The following is a 14,340-nucleotide window of genomic DNA, read 5'->3' on the forward strand; positions in this document are numbered from 1 at the left end:
ATGCCGGCAAACAGCCTAGTCCTCTCCAAGAGCACCAAGGGGGTCGGTGTCGCACGCCCTGACTCCATGAGACACTATAGAGACCTTTGGAATTTAATTCAGGACATTGGAGAAATGCCTGATGGTCAGGAACTTCACGCCACCACAACCCTCCTATTTGCCAGAAAGGCAAAGGAAAAATTACCAGCAGCAAGTGACGTGCTGGGTGGTCACCCATCGAAATACCGGCAACGTCAGGTGCCGCTTAAGTTTGGAGATGACGTTGTACCCATCTTATTTATAAAACGGACGGTTAGGTGCCAGACTACGAATTCAAAGGTGTCAGTTCGATCACCAATCAGCACTAGAATTATTATATGTAATATAACAGTTGTTTTAAGTGTGTTAATATTTGTAACTGTGAAAAATACCGATATCAGTGTGGTTCAGGATCCATGTTCAGCTGTAGGTCCTCCTATAACTGGTTGGGTAAGGCAGCTGAGCGGTTGAGCGCAAGAAACAGCAGACTATCTCAAACGTGTAGCTGGTTGATGGCAGCTTTACTTATTACCTTATTAATTGTTCTAGCTGTTACGATGATTATTTATATCACTCAATGTGTACTATCCCATTTTTTACTTTCCCTATACGGTGCTTACCGTGAACCTAGAATCGTTGTAATTGGAAGAAACAGAGTTTCACAGTACAAGTAAAGCAAAAATAGGATAATTTTTGTTTATAAAACACTAAAAAAATTTTGTTTTATTATTCGTTACTCGACGTCCAGCTTAAAACATTCCCGAAAACTCTAGAATTCTCAGGTCCGATATCTCGATAGCATCAGAGTGGATAAAAGGAAAAAATCTTCTAGATTCTTGATTCCCGGGGTGGATAAACTGTCTATATACATAATTTTGTACGAAACTCTCAGAGCGCGAGTCCTATTCGCACCTGGACAGTTTTTTTAGTCTTTAGATTTGTTTTATCATTTTTTTATTTTAATTGTTCGTGGACTCTCCCTAGTTATTCTGCATAAGAACCCTATGTGAGCAGTCTCGGTGAGTATGTGTTTTATCCTCACTCAGTCGTGTTAAGTTTAATTAGCTGCAAAACAGTTGGGAAACGAGAGTAAGTGCCTCTATAGATATACAGTAAGGATTTTTGTTGCGTTGTATATGAAACCTGATATCCTTGTCTGATTTCTGTCAGGTTGAGGCACGGGATTCTAAGTTTCCATCTCGAGGCTCATTGGAAAAGATAAAATCGTATTGCAGCATTTAAAGGGGCCTGATATAGTCTGCTATAGTCTAATGGGTCGGGTTAGTGGCAGATTGATGGGAGCTGCACACAGAATATAGTGGCTGTCTACTTTATTCAGTGCGCTGAGACCGGAGCACCGAACAAAATTACTCTGGTGAGAACATTTTAAAACAAATCCCTTTCAGCTTTCTGTTTTGCTACAGCGGAGTGACTTCTGTGTTTCCCAGAACAATTATTGTAAGAGATATCTTGGCTTATTTAAGTTACCAATCTCTTTTTCTCTTTCTATTTCATTGGAATACTGCCTGGCTATGGTCGTTTTTTTCGTTATAACGGTCATAGCTCTCCGGCTAGAATATTACAAAATTATATGTGTTAAATTATAGCTAGTTTTGAGGGAATTACAGGCCCAGGTTGTGATAAGCATGGGTTCTGTTATCGTCTACTGACACACACACACACACACACACACACACACACACACACGTACACGTAAGTGCAATATTTTTACAGGATCGAACGCAAATGCTGTTGACTAGGATCTAGTGGTGTATGCATGTGCAAAGGAACATTGCACGCCGGCCAGGATGGCCGAGTGGTTCTAGGCGCTACAGTCTGGAACCGCGCGACCGCTACGGTAGAGGTTCGAATCCTGCCTCGGGCATGGCGGTGTGTGATGTCCTTAGGTTAGTTAGGTTTAAGTAATTCTAAGTTCTAGGGGACTGATGACTTCAGATGTTAAATCCCATAGTGCTCAGAGCCATTTGAACCATTTTTTGAACATTGCACCTTAATTCGTAATAACACTAGCACTGCATTATCGCATGTATCTGCAAACGCCTGGAGGAAAGGTACAAGTAAAATGTCTAGCCGTACATAATAGATGTGCGGGTAGAGTTTGAAGACATATGGAAGTTTGAGTTTGGGCATCAGCTGTGCTCGAATAAACTACTGATGGTAAGTCTGCCTTTGGCAAGTGAGCGGCGAGGTCGTCTTGTTTGTGTCCCATCCACAGAGTTGCGAGCGTGTGCAGTTTGCTTACCTTCTCACCGGAACTAGTACTCGCGTCTGTTGACACTGAGTGGCTATGGCTCATACCTACAGAAAAGACCATCAAGATCAGCTTCCACCCAGACCATAGAAGACCACAATCCTTTGAAATCGAATGCTTCATCCCTGCTTCAGACAGCAGCACAGTGCATCGTCGGTATCCACCTACTCACCACAAATAGCGTCTTCTGCGTAAAGATGGTCGATGACGCGACATATCACGCCGTTGTGCTTAGATGTACAAACAGTCAACTTCAAACACACCGATGGTTATATAAGAGTGGTTACCGTTGACCATGCAAGACTAGTATTCCGCACACTATGAGTCTTCGAACTCCCGATCGAAGTGTTCCCGGACGTTGTCACTGCTGTTTTCCAACCATATGGGATTGTAATTAGCCACATGGCAGAAAAATGGAACACCTTCGAGACGTACCCGGTCATCAACGCCGTGCTAGTTAAAATTGAGTTAACGCAAAACAGGTGCTCAAATGGCTCTGAGCACTAGGGAACTTGACTTCTGAGGTCATCAGTCTCCTAGAATTTAGAACTACTTAAACCGAACCTAAGGACATCACACTCATGCATGCCCGAGGGAGGATTCGAACCTTCGACCATAGCGGTCGTGCGGTTCCAGACTGTAGCGCCTAGAACCGCTCGGCCACTCCGGCCGACAAAACAGGTGCAGTCCTACCTAGTTATAGATGGCTAACGAGCAATTGTGACGTATGATGGACAGCCTCGTAGTTGTTCTGGTTGCGGCGAAGAGGGCCATATACTTGTGATGGGTATTCAACGACGGGTTACACAAAACCCGTCAGGTGAAACGGCGCCATTCTCTACGATAACGGTCCTCCCCATCAGCTATGGAGGGGTGACACGGTCGACTGTCATGGCAAACGGAAGACCGCTTGGAAGACAGGGACCGCTACACAGCACACCTGTGGCACGTCCAGGATATACCGACAGCATTACAGAATCGACACAAATTGAAGGAGGTCGCCAACACACTCCAGAGGGAGAGTTGGACGAAAAAATGGAACTCGACACTAGGATTGTACCGACCTCCACTTTTCTCCCTGAGGGGGATGCGGTGCAGGAACTATACACTCATTTAGACACAGAAAGGCTCGTCTGAAAACAAAGGTCACCGAGGGCACATAAAAACCGACGTCATGTTCTTGAGACGACTTCTCCGGTTGACGACCGGACGGCCAGCGATATGGAAAAAATGGATGGCACAGGGTCGCCCTCACTTGTTGCTCTCGTGACTTCGATATAACTATTTCTCCTCTCTCGCACAAACGGATCACAAGAACAGCACACATTAAGAAACACCTGCGGATTCACCCTTCTGCAACCAGATCGCAAGTGTCCTACTGCAGCCACAGTTAACTTACGGATCTTGAGTGGAAAACACTGAAAAATATTCTATTTCCGCTGTTGTGCGTGAGGAAACGCGTGTCTCCTCACACACCTCGGTCCCTCTGGAGTAGCAGCAGATGACGGCACAGGTAAAGCTTTCAGGAGACAAGCCATAACATTTACGACGACGCTGACGGCGGTCCTCGTTGCAGGAGATTTCTTAGCGACCATCAGTGTTAAACCATTGGAACATATACGAAGTTGTCGCTGCTCCAGTATATACCAAATGCAACAGACATTGACGTTGCCTTTCTCTAAGAGATCTTCGTCGATGATTTCCCTGGTATGTACGGTTATACGGCTCATGTGTCCAACGCCTCGCCAACTAACAGTTCAAAATCGTTCAAATGGCTCTACTTCTTAACATATGAGGTCATCAGTCACCTAGACTTAGAACCAATTTAACCTAACTAACCTAAGGACATCACACACAACCATGCCCGAGGCAGGATTCGAACCTGCGATCGTAGCAGCAGCGTGGTTCCGGACTGAAGCGCCTAGGACCGCTCGGCCACAGTGGCCGGCAAACTATCAGTGTTGTCGCAGTTCTCCTCAGGGAGGTCCTCGAGGAGGCCGAAGTACAATATCTCCCCAACAGTAGAGGAACAGAGGAATGGCCGTAATGGTGCTAGGCGTCCAGTTTATCAATGTGTATGACTCTCCCGCAATGAACTGCGTTCGCGACAGATCACTCCTTTTCACGGGTAGTGTAGCACTGCTTTTTCAGGGCAGGCACAACGACTTGGTGTTAGAGGGCGACTTCAACAGGGTCCAGCCACGTAAAAGTCGGCTGCCAAGCCATTCACCATGACTCAAACTTGGGACACTCATCAGCAATCTCCAGCTGATAGATACATGGGAACGTGTCCAAGGAGATCGACTAGGATTAATTTACTTCACGGGTCACTCATCTAGTCGCACTGATAGGATTTGCGTCTCCCGTTCTGTCGCGGCAACAATGAGCGACACAGTGGTGTGGTCTGTAGCCTTTTCTGATCACGAGGCCTATATATCTGCCGTCATCCTTCGTCGCCAACGGGTGTGGCGGAGCCGACATCCCTGGAAGTTAAGTCTTGCACATCTCGCTTCTCCAGTGTCAGCACGCCATCGCAGACACAAAGAGTTGGTGCGTCCGCCGTCTCCCAACGTATCCTACATCGATCAGTTGGTGGCTAAACTGCGCCGAGCCGCCCCTGTGGAAAACCTTGATTATGTATGGTCATAAGTCCGCTGCTTACAGGCGACGGATGACAGCTCGCCATGCGAAAGCACAGATCGTAGCCCGTATGCGCCGAATGCTCGAAGTGACGATTGTCTGAGCGTAAACACATGACAGAATAGGAACGGAACGGCCCACCATTCGAGAACATAAACTGTGATGATATGCACTATTCGAGAACGTAAACTGTGATGATTTGCGCTGATACTGGCCTCACCACACAACGCGATATTGGTGCAACCTTCATCGACCATTACGCAAGACTTCACTCTGCTTTGTTTTCTGACCCAACGACAGTGAGGGGAGTCTCATGATTGGTTTATGGCACTGTTCAACAGGGCTCACAAACTGCATTATTGCACGAAATTACGGAAGACGAAGTTTTCGGTGCCACAGGTAAAGGAGCATCGAACAGTTCTCCTGGGTACTCCGGGCTCTCTGGGTAGTTTTATAGAACTTTTCACTACTTACTGGCACCCAGGTTGATGGACATCTGTCGGAAGCTTGTGTCTCCCATGGTGCCACTCTCCATATCCTTCACTGACGGAATGATATCGAATGTTCAAATGTGTGTGAAATCTTATGGGACTTAACTGCTAAGCTCATCGGTCCCTACACTTACACGCTACTTAATCTAAATTACCCTAAGGACAAACACACACACCCATGCCCGAGGGAGGACTCGAACCTCCGCCGGGACAAGCCGCACAGTCCATGACTGCAGTGCCTAAGACCGCTCGGCTAATCCCGTGCGGCAAGGAATGATATACCTGTTCACAAACTGACAGGTGGAACTCGAATACATGACAACTGCCCGCTGACATTCTCCAATTGCGTCACAGACTATTAGCAAACCATATACAATTGACCTTGCCTCACGTCATCCTACCAGATGAGTCTTCCCTATGGGGTATCAATAATATTCACGCAGCCCTAGCGACGGCACGCCGCATCCCGGGAGTGCTAGCACTACTAGATTTTAGCCAACGTTTTGATCTAGAGTATCACATGTGTCTGAAGTATCTTCTCCAACACATGCAGTACCCACAGCAATTCATAGGTGCTCGTAAACAGGTACCCTACGCAGTCCCTCCCGATTACAAAATCATGGCTGTCCCCTGGCGATCTTACTCTATGCTCCGGCAATGGAATCACTTTTCTGTGGCCCCCCTCAATGCGTCACTGGACTAATCTTACGTGGCCTCACATTTAGCTGTACAGCATAAGCAGACGACCTGTTTCTTGTGCTCCGCAACCTTGAGGATGCAACCAACGCAATAGAAAGGATTGCCACATATGGTGTGGCTTCTGACTGCTGTCTAAGCGTCACCAAATTGGTCACAATGAACCTAGGAGAGGGAATGACCCCAGCGTGTGTCGACCCCCACAGCTTGGTGGTACTATCGAATGCCTCTGATTAGAGTTTCACAACATATGGCGCACTGCGGCCGTTATTTAACACCGCTTATTACAACAAATTCAGATCCAGATCTCTAGCTTTCGTCAGCTGATTCTCGAGATTCTTCAAAGGACACAATTCGTAAATATTTTCCTAGCATCGAAAATTCCACACGTAGCACATGTATTCCAACACAATTAGTGATGGCTCCATGTATACTAGCGGCATTTGGAGTCTACGTCAGTACAGGCATGCTCTTCAAAGTCAGTTATGAATCGCTGATTCTTCCCCCAGACAAGGGAGATCTTCGTTTAGCCCACATCCATGACAGAGCGGTGGCTCTGTTTGTCAGTTCTCACATAAAGATATGGCGCCGCTGCCTGGAAGTCTGATGGGTTTGCTGCAGTAGTCGTTAGCTCCCCCCCCCCCCCCCCCCATTCCTTTTGCATCCACTGATGATACAAGACATGCTCCACCTTTATAATACCTGGTCACTTTTATATTAAACACAGTTATGTCTGTATTACAGTAATGCCGATGAAGCAGGCGAAGGTTCGGAAGATATATGGTTTCCTACAACAGATTCATCCACCGAGAGGCCAAGGACTCTCACCTTAGTTGGGTGTGTCGGACGATACTTGCAGTTACACTATACACAGACGTCCGATCAAAACGGTACATCAGGGCCAGTGGTAAACAGATCCTATAATCATGCCTGCACAAGATACATGAGGCGGACTCGCATCTATGTGCAGGATGTGGAGTACCAGACATGGACAAGCACCATCTCAGAGGTGGCTCAGCAGGAGACAGGCATTTGCTGCGACAAATTTTGTCATACCTTTCCATGGGTGGTTCCAGAACATAACGCACTATGGCTTCTACTTTTCCCCGATGAACTGTATTTCCTGTGCACCAAAACCAAAGCAGTCACGTGGTTCCATGTTAGAGAGGATGAGTCACTCTCTCACTATTTTTCATGTGCAAGACTTCTCTTTAACGTTGAATGTACACCCAAGACATCATTTTTGTGAGGCAACAGGAAGCTATCAACATGAGCAGACACTGATGGGAGCACGTATATTGTTAACGAAGGCGGAATCTTAATGGTGACTCTCCTTGGAATAGCATTTTCTGGAGTTGAGAACAAACAGGTAGTTCGATCATGTAAGAGTAAATCTTTCAGTAGACGTTTCGGGCTTGGAAGCCACGGGTAGCTATTGAGAAAAGGAACATCTTTAAGCACTTACCAGGGACAGCAGGGACAAAACGGTGGTCCTAGAGTTTTTCACACTGGTGTGCAGACATTACTTTTCACTGAAGAGATGAGAAAACTGCCTACCTGGATCTACTTGTTAGGCGCCTCGACCCATGGCAGGGGCAGGGACAGATGAGAAATATAGGTCACCTGGCCAAGTCTTTGTGGAAGGCATGGCGACCGTAAAAATTCGTGTTTCCATGTTCACCATGGACTCAACGCTATCGAGAGAGCCATAAGGTGACGTCAGCCCTCTGCCTGCTGAGTTTTTGTGGAAGCCTCAGGCCTTCAAAAGAATTTCAGATTGGAATGCAACATTTATGGTGGCTTTGAAATGGTCAATATTGGGGCACAAAAGCAAGTCTCTTCGTTTAGCCCTCAGTCAGATACGCTGTAACATTCGGCCTATTCAGATAATGATCTCTGTGATAAATGGTTCACTTTAAGGCGAAACATAAATTCAAAACATGCTGTCTAGTTTGGCTGTGTGAAAAACGAGCCGGAAGCAAAACTTCTTCTCCCTGCACGGGAATTTATGAGTCAGAGACTGGCTGCTTCTCCATAAAAGAGGAACTCATGGAGTCTTGTGATTGACACGAAACCATTCTAGGGGTGGTTGGATGAGTGCTTTAGTGGAGTTAACCGAGGTTTGATGGAAGGTGGGGAGCAGAGAAATGGTTTTCTGATTCAGACTCTGATGTGGATAGGATGCTGATCTCGACTCTTGTTATGAGTGGATTGCACTCGCGACAGTCGTCCTGAGTGTGACTTTGCACCGGAAGTGGTCTTGACTGAGGAGCTTGTGGTGAGGACTTATCTGTACCGAGAGTTCGTAAGCCACACATCACGCCCGTAAATGCTACACGACGAATCGCTTGGTGTAAGGAGCGTAAACATTGGATGATTAAACAGTGCTAAAACGTTGTGTGGAGTGACTGATCACGGTACACAATGTGGCGGTCCAAAGGCAGGGTGTGGGTATGGAGAATGCCCTGTGAACGTCATCTGCCAGCTTGCGTAGTGTCAACGGCTACATTGATGTTTCAAGCACCTTCTCGCTTCCCACTGTTGAAGAGCAATTCGGAGATGGCGAATGCATTTTTCAACACGATCGAGCACCTGTCCATAACGCAAGGCCTGTGGCGGAGTAGTTACATGACAGTAACATCCCTGTAATGCGATGTCCTGCACAGTGTCCTGACCTGAAACCTCTCGAACACCTTTGGGATGTTTTGGAACGCCGACGTCTTGCTCGGCCTCACCGACCGACATCGATACTTCTCATCAGTGCAGCACTCCGTGAAGAATGGGCTGCCATTCCCCAAGAAACCTCCCAGCACCTGATTGAACGTATGCCTAGGAGAGTGGAAGCTGTCATCAAGGCTAAGGGTGAGCCAACACAAAATTGAATTCCGGCATTACCGATGCAGGGTGCCACGAACTTGTAAGTCATTTTCAGCCAGGTATCCGGATACCTTTGACCACATTGTGTATGAGCTGCCCAAATAATCTTGTGTGCAGGCGTCGTTCCGGGCATCTCTGCGTTTCAGTCATATGTGACTGGTGGCAGAAGCCACAATAGTGCCTATATAAGCGGAAAACCGAGATTTCATTATTTGCCTTCTGTTTGCGGACACCCCCAACCTTAGCAAACCACTGAATAGTAGCCTTACAACAGGGTTAATTTGTCATATTCATCACTACACATAACCAACACATTATACGGGGTGTTACAAAAAGATACGGCCAAACTTTCAGGAAACATTCCTCACACACAAATAGAGAAAAGATGTTATGTGGACATGTGTCCGGAAACGCTTAATTTCCATGTTAGAGCTCATTTTAGTTTCGTTAGTATGTACTGTACTTCCTCGATTCACCGCCATGATTTCAAACGGGATATTCTACCTGTGCTGCTACAACATGTGCCTTTACAAGTACGACACAACATGTGGTTCATGCACGATGGAGCTCCTGCACATTTCAGCCGGCTGAAGTGGCCGCGCGGTTCTGGCGCTGCAGTCTGGAACCGCGAGTCCGCTACGGTCGCAGGTTCGAATCCTGCCTCGGGCATGGATGTGTGTGATGTCCTTAGGTTAGTTAGGTTTAACTAGTTCTAAGTTCTAGGGGACTAATGACCTCAGCAGTTGAGTCCCATAGTGCTCAGAGCCATTTGAACCATTTTTTGTTCGTACGGTTCTCAACAACAGATTCGGTGACCGATGGATTGGTAGAGGCGGACCAATTCCGTGGCCTCCACGCTCTCCTGACCTCAACCCTCTTGACTTTCATTTATGGGGGCATTTGAAAGCTCTCGTCTACGCAACCCCCTTACCAAATGTAGAGACTCTTCGTGCTTGTATTGTGGACGGCTGTGATACAATACGCCATTCTCCAGGGCTGCATCAGCACATCAGGGATTCCATGCGACGGAGGATGAATGCATGTATCCTCGCTAACGGAGGACATTTTGAACATTTCCTGTAACAAAGTGTTTGAAGTCACGCTAGTACGTTCTGTTGCTGTGTGTTTCCATTCCATGATTAATGTGATTTGAAGAGAAGTAATAAAATGAGCTCTAACATGGAAAGTAAGCGTTTCCAGACACATGTCCACATAACATATTTTCTTCCTTTGTGTGTGAGGAATGTTTCCTGAAAGTTTGGCCGTACCTTTTTGTAACACCCTGTAGAGCGGATGTCCCTACAATGCACTTTTTCAAAATATTGTTCCTTCTGCACTTCATTTATAGTGGCCCACCCAACTGTTAAGCTTCACGTATACATTTTATGGTTGCACGATAACAAAGTAACAACAAATGAGAAACAACACCAACTTAAACACCGTCGGAACCAAAATCAATACAGCATATCAAAATCAGCTGGTACTGGCGCTATTGTGTTGCTGTCTTCCGAGTATATAAACAACGCGTGCGATTTATACGGAAGTGCTTTCCATTGTGTTAAGGAATCGGAGTGGAGCTAAAATTACTGGTGCTTATAAAACCGTGCCAACATAATGCTATTTTTTTGCGTAATGGAAGTTATTACATCACAAGCACAGTGTATCCAACGAAACAGTATCCATCAGTGTATGTCAAGTGCAAACTTTGAGGTGGCACAGTATATTATAGTAATACATCTGTATGGCGGTTGTAGGTGCCAGAGCTGCTATGCCTCCCTTCACCTTTCCTCACATTTCAAGCCTTATTTTCCAGTCGCCTCTGTTTCGACTTCTCCAGTGAGGCTGAACCTGCCAGTATATTGCCCTACAGCTAACACAGTTTTCAACTTCACTGCTACACTCAATTTCCAAAACTATTGGGCATTTTTATTTTTACTACAAGTCTTTTACCCGCGCACAAGGTACAGCCTCTTTGATTAGTAATCACAACATCATGGTCAACTCCGCCTTGACTTTACTCTCCCGGAGAGAGAAACCCGCTACCACTTGAACCATGAATAAAAACCATCAGCATTGGGAGCCGAAGACTTCCAGCGTCAGACGTCACCCCCTTTCAGACAGCGACTTTGTCAAAGAGGGCGGAGCAACGAACAGAGGTACTGGGCACACTCCTGCCCTTCGGTTGGGAAACTGCTCCCAAACGTGGAAGTTTCAGCAATGAGCAAGGGCATGAAAATGCAGAAGGCAATGGGAACATCCGCGTTAAAGACACATAATATGTATCCGCAAGACATGTGGCTAGTAATTAAAAAGGTGACATAATGATTTCGTCATTGGCAAAAGATTACGGACTTGTCCCCCATTCCGATCTCCGGGAGAGTAACGTCAAGGCTCAGATGACCATGAGAAAAAGATAGAATGGTCAACGAAAGGATAAAGTTCTGCGACTCGGGGCGTGGAATGTCAGATGTTTCAACGAGGCAAGGAAGCTACGAATTCTGACAATGGAAATGCTAAAGCTAAGTGTAGATACAATGGGCTTCAGTGACGTCAAATAGAAAGAAGGCTAGGATTTTTGGTCAGATGAGTATAGGGTACTATCGAAAAGCAACGGAAAATGCTGTAACAGGATTCGTTACGAACAGCAGGGTACGGCAGGGAGTGAGTTACTGCGAACATTACAGTGATACGATTATTCACATCAGAACCGACAGCTACCAATATCGATAACAATAGTTCAGGTATACGTGCCGACGTCACAAGCGGAAGATGAAGACATAGAGAAACATATAATGATACTGAACGGACAACCCAGTACGCAAAGGGGGATGAAAATCTAATAGTCGTGGCGGTTTGGGATGCGGTTGTAGGGGAAGGAGTAGAAGAAAAGGTTACGGGAGATCATGGGCTTGGTACTAGAAATGAAAGAGGAGAATGACTGTATTGAATTCGTCAATAAATTTCAGCTGGTATTAAAGAATACTCTGTTCAAGAATCACAAGAAAAGTGGGTATACAAGGAAAAGGCCCGGAGACACGGAAGATTTTAGTTGGATTATAGCATAGTCAGACAGAGACTCCGAAATCAGATGTTTCAGGGAAATTCGGCAATACAGAAATGCAAGTCACTTAGAAGAGATGTAAATAGGAAGTTCAGGTTGTCTAAGGCGAAACTGATACATGAAAAATCTGCAGAAAGCGAAAAGAAATGAATGTCGGAAATCGTTCATCAATAGAAATTAAATGCAAGGGTGGTTACATTAAGACTGCAACGGGAATTCCACTGTTAAATACAGGGGAGAGAACAAATAGGTGGTAGAAAGAGTATACTGAAGGCCTGTATGAGGGGGGAGATTTGTCTATGTGGTAGAAGAAGAAACAGTAGTTGATTTAGAAGAGATGCAGTATTACAATCAGAATATAAGAGAGCATTGCAAGACTCCAAATCGAGTAAGCAGAAGGGATAGATAACATTCCATCAGAGTTTCTAAACTCATTGGAGAAAATGGCAACAAAACGAGTATTCACGTCAGTGTGTAGAATGTATGAGTCTAGTGACATACCATCTGAGTTTCGGGAAAAGATCATCCATACAATTCCAAAAATTCCAAGAATCGGCAACTCAAGAAGTGTTGCACAGTCAGCTTAACGACTCGTGCATCCAAGTTGATGACAAGAATAATATACAGAAAAATGGAAAGGAAAATTAGATGACGATATGTTTGACTTTAGGAGAAGTAAAGGCACCAGGTAGGCAATTCTGACATCGTGGTTGATAATGCGATCAAGATAGATACGAAGCCCACACCTACTACAGTAGTACATGTTTATATGCCAACTAGCTCTGCAGATGACGAAGAAATTGAAGAAATGTATGATGAAATAAAAGAAATTATTCAGATAGTGAACGGAGACGAAAATTTAATAGTCATGGGTGACTGGAATTCGAGTGCAGGAAAAGGGAGAGAAGGAAACGTAGTAGGTGAATATGGATTGGGGCTAAGAAATGAAAGAGGAAGCCGCCTGGTAGAATTTTGCACAGAGCACAACTTAATCATAGCTAACACTTGGTTTAAGAATCATGATAGAAGGTTGTATACATGGAAGAACCCTGGAGATACTAAAAGGTATCAGATAGATTATATATTGGTAAGACAGAGATTTAGGAACCAGGTTTTAAATTGTAAGACATTTCCAGGGGCAGATGTGGATTCTGACCACAATCTATTGATTATGACCTGTAGATTAAAACTGAAGAAACTGCAAAAAGGTGGGAATTTACGGAGATGGGACCTGAATAAACTGAAAGAACCAGAGGTTGTACAGAGTTTCAGGGACAGCATTAGGGAACAATTGACAGGAATGGGGGAAAGAAATACAGTAGAAGAGGAATGGGTAGCTTTGAGGGATGCAATAGTGAATGCAGCAGAGGATCAAATAGGTAAAAAGACGAGGGCTAGTAGAAATCTGTGGTAACAGAAGAAATATTGAATTTAATTGATGAAAGGAGAAAATATAAAAATGCAGTAAACGAAGCAGGCAAAAGGAATACAAACGTCTCAAAAATGAGATCGACAGGAAGTGCAAAATGGCTAAGCAGGGATGGCTAGAGGGCAAATGTAAGGATGTAGAGGCTTTTCTCACTAGGGGTAAGATAGATACTGCCTACAGAAAAATTAAAGAGACCTTTGGAGATAAGAGAACCACTTGTATGAACATCAAGAGCTCAGATGAAAACCCAGTTCTAAGCAAAGAAAGGTAAGCAGAAAGGTGGAAGGAGTATATAGAGGGTCTATACAAGGGTGATGTACTTGAGGGCAATGTTATGGAAATGGAAGAGGATGTAGATGAAGATGAAATGGGAGATAAGATACTGCGTGAAGAGTTTGACAGAGCACTGAAAGACCTGAGTCGAAACAAGGCCCCCGGAGTAGACAACATTCCATTGGAACTACTGACGGCCTTGGGAGAGCCAGTCCTGACAATACCATCTGGTGAGCAAGATGTATGAAACAGGTGAAATACCCTCAGACTTCAAGAAGAATATAACAATTCCAATCCCAAAGAAAGCAGGTGTTGACAGATGTGAAAATTACCGGACAATCAGTTTAATAAGCCACAGCTGCAAAATACTAACACGAATTCTTTACAGACGAATGGAAAAACTAGTAGAAGCCGGCCTCGGGGAAGATCATTTTGGATTCCGTAGAAATACTGGAACACGTGAGGCAATACTGACCTTACGACTTATCTTAGAAGAAAGATTAAGGAAAGGCAAACCTACGTTTCTAGCATTTGTAGACTTAGAGAAAGCTTTTAACAATGTTGATTGGAATACTCTCTTTCA

Source organism: Schistocerca piceifrons, chromosome 6 (assembly GCF_021461385.2).
Source record: "Schistocerca piceifrons isolate TAMUIC-IGC-003096 chromosome 6, iqSchPice1.1, whole genome shotgun sequence".
NCBI classification, from domain to species: Eukaryota; Metazoa; Arthropoda; class Insecta; order Orthoptera; family Acrididae; genus Schistocerca; species Schistocerca piceifrons.